The following is a 12,592-nucleotide window of genomic DNA, read 5'->3' as shown; positions in this document are numbered from 1 at the left end:
AGTTATGGACATCTCCACCAAAATTACCAGGGTAAAATTAACGACGCTCCCTTTTCCATCATGTTCTATTCTCTGAAGATTATACATACTTGTAGCAGTGAAAAACGATTTGACCTTCACCCATTTGACTCAACGAGGAAAGCTTTCGTTTCTTCTCCAGGGAAGACAAAAGGAGCAAAGCAGTATATATATGTACAATACTGGCTCAGTCAAGTGCACTGCTATGCCTTCCTGCAGACACAAAACACCTTCACATCTAGTCACGAAAGAGCCAACACGCAATCTACATATCACTACGTCCAGAGTCTATACAGTGGCTTGGTTGGGGCTACACATTCTATAAAGCCCCAATTAGTGCTCTTGAGGATCATTAATTATTGTTGCGAGCAGCAGCGCTCTTCATAACATCAATGGTCTCCCTGCGGAAAGAGTGGGATCAGATGCTCATGTTCCCGTGGATGATCGAATCAATTTAGGTATTAATTAAAAGTAGAACTAGAAGAGAGCAAGAACATTTGCCTTAACGCCTTCCTGATCTCGTCGCTCGCAGGGTCAAGTTTCCATGCTTGCATGAACGCATCGACCGCTCCTTTGTAGTCCTGCGGATAAGGGGGAGAGATTGTATTGGGTTGAAGACTATATTAGCTGTGGTCACTAGCTGACTGCTATACCTTCAGCAAGCTGAGAGCGGCACCCTCACGGTACCATGCCTTGGACCAATGAGGACTCATCATTTTGCATTCCCGAGCATCTAACAGCGCTCGGTCCCCTTCTCCCAGCCGTAGCCAGCATAAGCTCCTGTTGGCTAACAAGGTGGCATCAAGTGGATCTTTCTCCATTGCCTGCACTAAAAATAAAAACAAGCACTGTTTTGTTGAATTTTGGGGGGGTCAATGAACTGGTTCCGTAGCTCATAGCACTGCTCCCTTGCATAAGTTTTAGAGTTCAGTTTTGAACCTGCACCAGTTATTTTTAACAACATTCTCTCAAAAATGGTTCAAATGAGGGCCAAAACCGACTGCACGAATTTGAAATATTCTTTGATGTCCTGAGGATATGTTTAATTGAAGTAAAATCTTGCTGGCACTTCTCACCCACTTGTTCGTTTCTAAACCTTTTAAAAACAACATATTACTTTCCTATCATTCTGTTGCTATTAGAAATTCCAAACAAATATTATATTTACAATTCAAATATCTTCATGAGTTTCCAATTTTTCCATAATTTTAAAATAGTGACTCTATTTTTAACTATAAAATGAATTCAGCACACCTTCTAAGTTGGAGTAAATCCATGCCCCCCAGCCAAACTGCCCTCAAGGAAGTTGTGGACCTTCATCGAATTAGTATCGAAGTACAGGCTACTAACCGGTTTTGGTATAGGGGGTAAATTGGACCGACTTAATAGTACAGGTACCAAAAGTGGACGTTTCATTTAGCTTAACAGGTCTGAGAAAACAAAAGTGTAGCATCAGATTTACGCAAACATTTGGTAATAATCCAATTTCTGGTAAACTATACAGAATGAAGAGAAATTGCTCCGCCACCTATTGTAAGGGATTATAGAGAAATCAGCATGAACTGTTGTAAGGATCGATGGCACAAGAGGGGGGGTGAAATGGACGTTTTTTTTAATTTCTAAAACAATATAAATCAACCTTAGCCTATGCAAAAACTAGAAGGTCACAATTCACAAACCGGTCTAGCTAAGCTAATTACCCAAGCTACAAGATATGTCTAGATTGTGAGACTAAGCTAGGTTTGCTTCATATATAAGATTTGGGCACAACATACACCGGCCGCTATATATTTCGCTTTCGTGGTGGACAAAGCCACGGAATTTTGTTTCTTACTTGACCATGAAACTAGAGAACGCCCAAACAAGTGGCAACCCCCGGAGGTACTCTTGGGATCCACACGGCTCCCGGCAAAATCCGAGTCCGAGTATCCCAAGAGGTCTAAGCTAGCGTCTTTGGAGTACCACAAGACTATGCTTGGGGTGTGCTTGAGATACCGAAGGATCCTATTCACAGCTGTGAGGTGTGATTCCTTTGGATTTGCTTGAAAGCGAGCACACAAGCACACACTAAACATTATGTCGGGCCTAGATACGGTAAGGAAAAGCAAAGACCCTATCATAAAATGATAGATGGATTGATCAACTGGTTTACCGTCCACATCCAAGTCTTTAATATATCTTTGGTATATTTCTCTTGATAGATGAATGTCCCTTACTTCAATTGTTTGACTTGAAAACCAAGGAAGAAGGTCAATTCGCCGATCATGGACATCTCGAATTCCCTAGACATCATAGTAGAAAACTCATGGCTTAGTGAATCATTAGTTAAACTAAAGATAATATCGTCAACATAAATTTGACAAATGAAAAGATCACCGTTGACGTCTTTTGTGAACAAAGTGGTATCCACCCTCCCGATCTTGAAGCCTTGCATGATTAGGAAGTCATGAAGCCTCCCATACCAAGCACATGGAGCTTGTTTGAGCTCATAGAGTACCTTGTGCAACCTATAAACATGATTATGATTCCTCGGATTTTCAAACCCGGGAAGTTGCTCAACATAAACAAGTTTATTAATAAAGTCATTTAAGAATGCACTTTTCACATCCATTTGATATAATTTGATGTTATGATGTGAAGAGTAAGCAAGAAGTATGCGGATAGCTTCAAGTCTTGCGACCGGAGCAAAAGTTTCACCAAAATCCAAACCTTCGACTTGCGAAAACCCTTTTGCCACAAATCTTGTTTTGTTACGTACCACCACCACATGTTTATCTTGCTTGTTTCGGAAGACCCACTTGGTGCCGATGATGTTCTTATTTTTCGAAGGAGCTTCGAGGACCCAAACTTGATTGCGGGTGAAATTGTTTAATTCTTCTTGCATAGCCATCACCCAATCCGAGTTCTCAAGTGCTTACTCTATGCTAGTAGGTTCAACACAAGAAACAAACGAGTAATGTTCGCAAAATGAAACATGTTTGGAACCAGTTCTTACTCCCTTGTAAGGATTATCAATGACTTGATCAATTGAATGATCCTTAGAGATACGTCCATACTTCACTAGCGGTATTTTCGTTTATGCTTGTTGGGGTGGGTCATTGATGACTTGTGCTTGTGGTGGAACATTTTGCTCGTGTTGATCTTGTACTTGGGGTGTTGGCATTGGATTATTTGCTTGTGACGGTGGATCTTCTTTCTCTTTATGTTCGTCCATTTGGGGTGCCATGGAGGTGCTTGGTGTAGATGAGGAAGATCCTCCCCCGTGATCATTGTTTTCATGCATCTCTTCCGGCTTGATGTCTCTAATGGATATTTTCTTCAATGCTTCATCAATTTATTCGTCACCTACATCATCATAGCCAACAACCTGCTCTTAGAAGCCGTTAGATTCATCAAACTCCACATCACATGTTTCTTCAACTAACCCGGAGGTTTGATTGAATACTCTATATGGTTTGGAGTTTGATGCATAACCAAGGAAGAATCCTTCATCACACCTACTTTCAAACTTACCGAACATTTTCTTTTTATAGATGAAGCATTTGCAACCAAAGACTCGAAAATAGAAGATGTTTGGCTTCTTCTCGGTGAGGAGCTCATATGGCGTCTTCTTGAGCAGTCGGTGGAGATACACCCGGTTAGACGCATGGCACGCCGTGTTGATTGCTTCCGCCCAAAACCTCTCGGACGTACCATAGTCATCCAACCTTGCTCTTGCAAGGATGATCCATGTCTTGTTCTTTCTCTCCACCACTCCATTTTGTTGAGGCGTGTAGGTGGCGGAGAACTCATACTTGACGCCCTCTTCATCGCACCATTCTTCAATTTTCATATTCTTGAACTCGGTGCCGTTGTCACTCCGGATCTTCACAATTGGCGAGTTGTATTCCCTTTGAGCTCTTCTTACAAATGTCTTAAAGATTTCCAGATTTCACCCTTATCGCCTAAGAACATAATCCAAGTGTACCATGAAAAATTATCAATAAATACTAGGCAATAGAGGTTACCACCAACACTTTTGTATATAGTTGGACCGAAGAGATCCATTTGAAGTAGATCGAGCGGCTTGGAGGTTGATAACATCGTCTTGATGGGATGATGAGTTGCAACTTGATTCCCGGCTTGACATGCACTACATAATTTGTTCTTGTCGAATGTGACATCCTTCGAGCCGGTGATCATCCCTTTCTTGTGGGCTTTCTTGAGATTGCTCATGCCGATATGAGCAATTCTTTTATGCCAAAGCCACCCAAGAGACGACTTGGTGAAGAGTCATGTCATGGGACTTGTTTGCTTTGAAGAGAAATCTACCAAATAAATGTTTCCATGCCTAAACCCCGTGAATACCAATGACTCCTTCAAGAGTTACTACAACACCATTCTTGGTAAAGGTACACGTTATTCCAAGATCACACAATTGACCATTAGAAATGAGATTAAAACTAAGTGATTCTACAAACAATACATTAGAAATAGATAAATCTTTTGAAATAGCTATTCTATCCAAACCTAAAACTTTCTCCCTTGAGTTATCACCATAGGTGATATGTTCATGATCGCCGGGGTCTTCAAGAGAGATGAACATGCTATCATTACCGGTCATATGTTGATAGCAACCGCTATCAAGCACCTAATATTTTTCACCGACTTTGTAGTTCACCTACACACATGAAAATTATTTTTGAGCTTTTGGAACCCAAATAAGCTTTGGACCATGCACATATGTGACAAGAGCTTTGGGGACCCAAAGTTGCTTGGGGAGCTTCTTCTTTCCCTCCCTAGTGAGTTTGCCAATAAATTTAACCTTCACCTTGCCCTTCACCATACTCAAAAGAAAGTGGTTATTTTCATACATGGATGAATAATTTTTAGGTAAGGTGGGAAGAGGGCGTGATGGCAAAGGACACTCCCTAGTGTGGTGCTCAGTGACTTGACAATGTTGGCAATATGAACCAACTTCTTTGATGAAGCTAGTCTTGATCTCTGAAGATAGAGTGATGCCTTTGTTTGACTCCGGAAATGAACCAAGACCTCTCTTGCCATTGTCACGGGCATTGTTGAATAGAATCTCATTGTGGATGTATTCTCCTCTTTAGAACTTCTCCACACTAATCTTTAGGCTTGCCACTTGATCCATCAACTCTTTTTAACTAGAAGGGGCAAGCTTGAGCAAAATATTAGTAGCATTTTCATTAAAGAATAGATCATCACATAAAGTAGAGGCATTGACCTTTATCACATTTTTATTGATAGAGTTTTCAATACTCGGGTCAATTGCTTCATAGCCAAATTCAAACTCTTGGTATTTGTGAGCCAACTCCCTATGCCCTTGTTTAAATTTCTTGTGGCTCTCTTCAGTGCAAGTGACTCATTGTGCTTTTTGAGCAAGTTATTGTATTTGCCAAACAAATTGGAGTGGACTAGCTCTAACTTGGCATGAGTGCTCTCAAGAAGTTTGACTTTGCGTTTTTCCCTCTGGATGACGAATGTATGCTCATTAATGAGGTTAGCAAACTCATTAGGATCAAACTCGTCATCACTATCACTATCACATATCTTGGTGTTACCTTTGGCCATGAGACACACAGGAGGTTGAGGTAGTGATGGTTCATCATTGGTGAGGGCGATGGTAACGATGTCTTTTTCTTCATCACTTGAATCTTCGCTTGATGAAACATCGGTCACCCATTCTTGTTTTTTCCACCAAGCTTCTCTTGGTATTGTCCTTTTTCTTTGGGAAGAGCTTGGTCTTCTTTTTGGTCTTCTTTTCATGACTCTTCTTCTTCCCACTTTTCTTGCTTCTGTTTTTCTTTTCTTCTTCATCATCGCTCGAATCATGGCAATGCTTGTTATTACTTTCCTTCTTCCTTTTGTCCGGCTTAGGACAATTTGGAGATATGTGACTTTTTTCTCCATAATTATAACAAGTTTTGTTCTTGAGGTCTCCCCTTGGCCGGAACATCTTCCTTTTGAGGTCAAAATTATACCCATTCTTGTTGATCTTCTCACTAAAGCGGTTGAATCTCTTCATCATGAGAAAGAGCTCTCCATCGTCATCTATATCATCGGATGTTCTTTCTTGATGATCTTCATCTTTGATTGAGCTTGATTCTTGTTTTACAATCTTGTGCTTGCGGGGCTTGTTAACCTTGATCTTGAGAGTAATTGATTTGCTATCTTGTGCTTGCGGGGCTTGTTAACCTTGATCTTGAGAGTAATTGATTTGCATGTTGTAGGCTCTTCGCTCATACCAAGGATCCCTATTTCATGGCGCGGATTTCGTCCACAAGCTCTCCCACTTCCAACTTCTCAAGATCCTTCTTTGGACACATCCTTCTCAAGATCCACTCCCACTGCATTGATAATGTTGTATTTTGGCTTCGGAAGGAGCATGATGATCTTGCGGTTAATTGCACCACTGTCAATTTTGGACACATCAAGTGCATTAATATCCTTGACAATAACATTCAAGCGGGAGTACATTTCATTGCAATTTTCATTTGCAAGCATTTTGAAAGCATCATATTTAGCTCTAAGCACATGATATTTTTGCTCACGGACCTTAGTGGAGCCTTCATATATTTCAATGAGCTCCTTCCAAATGTCACTTGCTAGGTCTATTCCATTGACTCTAGCAAAAACATCATCACTAATGGCTTCGAAAATAACATTTCTAGCATTTGCATTCCATCTAATTTGTTCTGGAGTGAGGTCTCCGGTGAACCCGGTCATTGTTGTCGTCCACACTTTGAGGGAAATTGCATCTAAGTATGCGCCAATGCGAACTTTCCAATAGGCGAAGTTCTTTCCCTCGAAGTGAGGAGACGAACCACCCATTCTTACCATAGCTCTAAGCGGTGAAGCTTAACGATCCAATGAGCAACAAGACTCTGATACCAATTATAAGTATCGATGGCACAAGAAAGAGGTGAATTGGGCTTTTTTTTTAGTTTTTAAAAACAATATAAATCAACCTTAGCCTATGCAAAAACCTAGAAGGCCACCATTCACAAACCGGTCTAGCTAAGCTAGTTACCCAAGCTACAAAGATATGTCTAGATTGTGAGACTAAAATAGGTAGAGCTAAGCTATGATCTCTAATGTCAAGCATATGAATAAATTGCAAGAAAATAAATGCTTGAATGTAAAGAGAGTGCAAGAGACGACCGGATTTTTTCCTATGGTATCGATGTGTTGGCACACACCCCTAATTCACGTTGTGACATTCACTAAGAGTCTTGTCACCTCCCAAGTCACCAAGACGAGGGTGCTCACTGAGAGTCTCCGCTCGCTGTCCCAGCGTTGTGGAGCTCAAGCCATGTACAATTTTCTTTTTCGAGCTCCCACAACCCTTGGCAAGTTCCGAGAGAAGCACCCCGATCATCAAGATCGCCTAGGTGATACCAATCACCAAGAGTAACAAACTTAGACCTTCAGTTGAGCAAGAACCGATTACCAAGAACGAATGCACACAAACTTCTCCCTACTCAAGTCCTTAGCCTTACTTCTTGGATGATTGTATGAACAATGTGTGAAATATGAAGCTCAAGGTGGCTCTCAACAATAGAATGTGTGTATGTATGCTTCAGAGTGTCAAGAGTATTGAGAATGACCCACTGGAGGGGTATATATAGACAGCAACCAAGAATAGAGCCGTTGGAGAAAAGCTGCCAGAAAAAGTACGCAACGCCGGTTAATCCGACGGTCCTCCAAAAATCATCGTCGGTTCAACCGATGAATGTAACTGCCCCTTTGAAAAACTAGCCGTTACAGTATGAGCAATTTAACCGACGTATCATCGGTTCAACCGGTGAATGTAGTTGTCTTATGATCAACTGAAAAACTAACTCTCTGGACAACTACACCGACGCAAACTCAAATCCATCGTCGGTTTAACCTGTGAGTATAAGCTCAGAAACCCCCGAAAAACCAACGTTCTGGACAACTGCACCGATGCTGATTTCAAACATCGTCGGTTAATCCGGTGAACTCTGTGTCCAGTCTTCAGTAACAGCGTTTAACCGACCTATAGAAATTTGAAGTCGTCGGTTAAACCGGTGATAAGACTTTTTCTTGATTTTGCTTGTTTTGATTTGAGTCTTAAATGAAATTCAATTTTGCTTGATATATAAGTTAAGTAGCACTTGTTTGAGCTTCCAAGAACCTAAGTGACCAATGTGTGCATCCATTTTTGATAGACCATGTCTTATACTCAAGTTACTTGGCCTTAACCCCTCTTAATAGTGCGATCTCTACAAAACTATAAAAACCTATACTAACCTAAGTGTCCTTCTCCACCTTGTGACACTTAGGACTAGAAAGATCCTTAGTCTTGATAAATATGTGAATTTGAATACCGAGACCGCCTTTTTGAGTGATGAAATTTAGGGGCTTCCATAACCATATAATCCAATGAGCGATATGAAATCTTTAAGCTGCACAAACTCATTAATCACATTAATGGTTATCATTAATCACATTAATGGTTATCATTAATCACCGAAACATACCTTGAGGACCTAGATGCTTTCAACTGTTGGCCTCCATCATTCAAGTGAGGAGACAACTTAAAGGCTACTACTGCTACATTTTGTATTATTCCAATTTCCCAGCAAGTATATAGTTTAGATTAGCTCAAGCATTACCAGGCAATAGAAGTAAATGGCTGCAAGGTACTCCCCCTTTGCAAAAGCCTCCTTTCCTTGTGACTGGCTCAAGATACAGAGCAATACAAGACAGGGTCAAAGACAAGGTGAGTCATCTTTGGGCCTAATATAGATTCAATCTGGCTAAGCAAATTCACTTGCAGAAAAAGGTAAGATCTAATATGCTAGCTTCTTTTAGCTCTGCTTATTATATAGTATATTAACCTAAACTGTCGATCCACTTATTTATAGATTGGCATCAGCTATCTTTTTCCCCACCAGAGCAGCATCCTAAAACAATAGCATGTGCAACACAAAAGGATATGGCCTTCAAAGGGTTCAAATATCATACTTTTACTGTTAACATATGTGGGCTACTGCAAATTTGTCTGAGAGAGTAGTGCCCATAAGAAATTACTTAGATACCTGTACCCTAAAACGCAGATATTTCATACTTCTAATTATCCCATCAACGCTCCAGTCTGGCACATGGAATTGGTCTTGTCTTAGGAAGCAGAATTTCAACAAGCTCACGATGCCCATGAACTGCTGCACACATGATTGGGAGTTTCCCATCCTGCACACATGATTGGGAGTTTCCCATCCTGCATTGTAAAGAAAAACCAAAAACATTAATACAATCTGGCATGAAACACCAAAAAGTTATCAACAAGTTTTGTGAAAGAAAAAGTTTTTTTCCCAAAGCAAGGAAAGATAAAAACTGAGATTTTCCTTAATTTATTACAAGTAGTAGTTCTAGATAATGCTAAATGAGTAAAGCATAATTTGAGTGAAAGCTAGCCAAATTACTCCCTGCAAAATTCTAAATTTGTAATTGGCGATCAAGTGCTGGAGACAATATTAGGTGTGCCTAGAATAATACTCTAACAGTGGGTGGTCTGTTCCAGACAATCTGGTACCATGGTTCTCACGAACTCAAAATGAATGACGAAAATATTCATAGATGTACGCAGAGGTAACTATCACTAGAGCAACAATCACAGTATGACCAGATCACTGCAGTCCAAAGCTAAAAAACTGGACTAGAATACACACCAAGTGCAATGTAAATTCAATACAATGCACCCCTGCTCTCAAGAAACCTTGATTTTAAATTATCACCAAGCCAAATTATAGCCCTCTAAGTATCAAACTAGATACAACAACAACAACAACAACAACAACAACAACAACATAGCCTTTTTTCCCAAGCAAGTTGGGGTAAAAAAAGGCTATGTTGTTGTTGTTGTTGTTGTTGTAGTATCTAGTTTGATACTTAGAGGGCTATAATTTGGCTTGGTGATAATTACCTCGTCAAACTAGATATAAAGCCAAAAAAAATAGAACCGAAATTACCTCGTCGGCAATGTTAGGATCAGCTCCAGCCTCTAGCAAGAACTTGACAATGTCAGTTAAGCCATCATCAACTGCCTCCATTAAAATGGATGGTCCAGAGGAACTTATAAAGTTCACATCAGCACCAGCCTATATAATTGAACATACAAAGTTTAGGCAACCATACAGAGAACTGTCATATGCAGTCATGACAACAAATTCTACAGAAATAGAAAGGTGATAGAGTTAGGGCACATTAAGTCAAGAAATTAACTGGACCTGAACCAGTAGCTTCATGCATTTCAAGGAATGCCCACAGCATGCCATCATGAGCGGTGAGAAGACATGATTGACAACTTTGTTTGGCTGCATAATAAAACATCACAATTTCCATAACTAGCCAAGATCATGTAAAATACTTGGAAAGACAAGGTCATCATGTATTTTGTGGCCCATTGGGAAAACGAACAATTTGACAATTAGGAAAGCAACCCATCCAATCCATAAGCAGCAAAGCAATGAGGAAACAGCAAAACTAGCAGCTTACATCAGCACCATGTTCCAGCAGGATCTTGACAACCTGATCCCTGTCCTTAGCGGCAGTGGCGGAATCAGGATTGGGCTAAGTCCCAGACCGACTTTTTAGCACATTACTTACAAAAACACGCCGAAAAAAATTATAATTTAAAAGGTACATGAATTAAAGTTAGAAAACATACGAAAACGCCATGGGGAAGAAATATCTTTATTGTTCTTAAACGATTGATCCAAGTCCAGAGGTAGAACCTACTACAAGAATGAAAAAAGTATAATAAATATTTCAAACGGGTAATAAAGATAATGTACGACACTCTGCTCTCCCTACCGTCGGTATGCTCCCCCCTCTATCTTTCTCGACATGCTCAGTTTGCTGATCAGCACCAAGAAACCTGTAATGACATCTCGTCGAGTTCTTAAAATTCCACACGCGATAAGTTCTCTACAAATTAGTCTCATCTTCTCCTGGAATACTTTGTTCTGCTTGCTTCGATGAGGGTGCTAATTCTGCCATTCCAGGAGCCATTGACCTCCTCAGACAAGTAGACAAATGGCTGTTTCTTGACGTCATTGATCATTCAGTCATTTGCTCAGCTGCTCTTTCCCCACCCCAGTTATCTGAACTCTGAACGACATGGCCATCGGAATCTCTTTACCCTTTCTAAGTGGAATCATAGTTCTCCGAGCCGGGACGGAGGAGGCCGCCGGGGCGCACGCCCCGGGCCATGGACCGGGTGGCCTAGGGCGTGGTTCCGCCACAGCCTAGCGGCAGCCAGGTGCAGCGGCGTCCCGCGGTGATTGACTGGATCCACATCAACACCCTTGGACAGCAGCAGCCTTACAGCCTCGCAGTGCCCTGGAAGCGCGAAGAGGTATTGGCGCAAGCTCCAATCCAAGCACAACATGGAGAGCAAAGACAATTCGGGCCCAATTCAGAGCGCACCTTGCTCTGCCGCGTCGTGCAGCGGCGTGGAGCCCTTGGCGTCAGGCAACCCTGGGTCGCCGCCACGGTCGAGCAGGTACTCCAGAACTCTCTCATGTCCTCCAACCGCGGCGAAGTGAACCGGCGTGTTCTGGAGTACCTGCTCGACCGTGGCGAAGTGAACCGGCGTTCCACCTGCAATGGGAGAATGTCAGTGACACTGGCACGCTTGCACTGCTCCAGAAGCGCAGGATTCGCAAGCACTCCCTGAGGCGGTGGAGTTGACATCGAGCCCCAATTCCTCCACCAGGAACCTGCAGACCTCCAAGTGGCCCTTCCCCGCGGCGAAGTGGAGCGCGTTCCGGCCGACGTCGTCCTTGGCTTCCCGCAGGCTCGCCTCGCTCGCCTTCTCTGACAAGAGAAATTGCAAAAACAAAAAATCATTTTTTAAAAGAAAAAACGAGAAACAACAATCGATTTTCGTAAATCCGTAAGACTCAAACAAGGGAACATCCTGTCTCACTGCCTAAACTAGTGAACAGATTGCGAGGGTTCATCCGAGACGAGAGCGAGAGATTGGGGCGGTTACTCTTGAGGAGGCGGAGGTCGCCGTCGATGGCGGCCTGGAGCGCGACGTCGGAGTCCGAGAGCTTGGAGACCGGGGCCATCGCGGGGGGGGGGGGGGGGGGGGGGGGGGGTGGGGTCCAGGGAGCGGGCGTGGGGTGCGATGGAGAGGGGAGGCTTCCCATGGAGGAAGGAAGAGGAAACGGGGGCGGCGGCAACGGAGCGAAACCCGAGGAGCAGACGGGAAGGGACGTCGGCGGCCACGTGGCACTGGAGGAGCGTACTGTGATGGGACCGGACACCTGACGTGGTCACGTGTGTCCATCTGTTCATCTTTGTCCGGTCCAGCAGAAAGAGAAAAGTCTTTTTTTCACCGTCACCGAATCTCAAAATTAACTTTGAACTTAAAAATAGAAATCTTGCATATCCTAGCTTTCAATACGGATTGTTTTAAAGCAGTTTTCTGCAATGATTTTACTTACATAACAGTATGTTCCGCTCATCGAATCGTGTGGCAGTATACCGACTTGTTAGAAATTGATCCATTCATTCTCTCCCTCTCTTCTGCTCT

At 42.3% G+C, this 12,592-nt stretch overlaps 1 pseudogene; it reads right to left on the bottom strand.

Annotated features, from left to right (window-relative positions):
* Nucleotides 1-32: 32 nt before the first annotated feature.
* On the bottom strand, nt 33-12,125 carry LOC120700034 (annotated as a pseudogene).
* Nucleotides 12,126-12,592: the final 467 nt, after the last annotated feature.

The sequence above is a fragment of the Panicum virgatum genome, chromosome 3K (genome assembly GCF_016808335.1).
Source record: "Panicum virgatum strain AP13 chromosome 3K, P.virgatum_v5, whole genome shotgun sequence".
Classification (NCBI taxonomy): domain Eukaryota; kingdom Viridiplantae; phylum Streptophyta; class Magnoliopsida; order Poales; family Poaceae; genus Panicum; species Panicum virgatum.
This window is presented reverse-complemented; position numbering and strand designations above follow the sequence as displayed.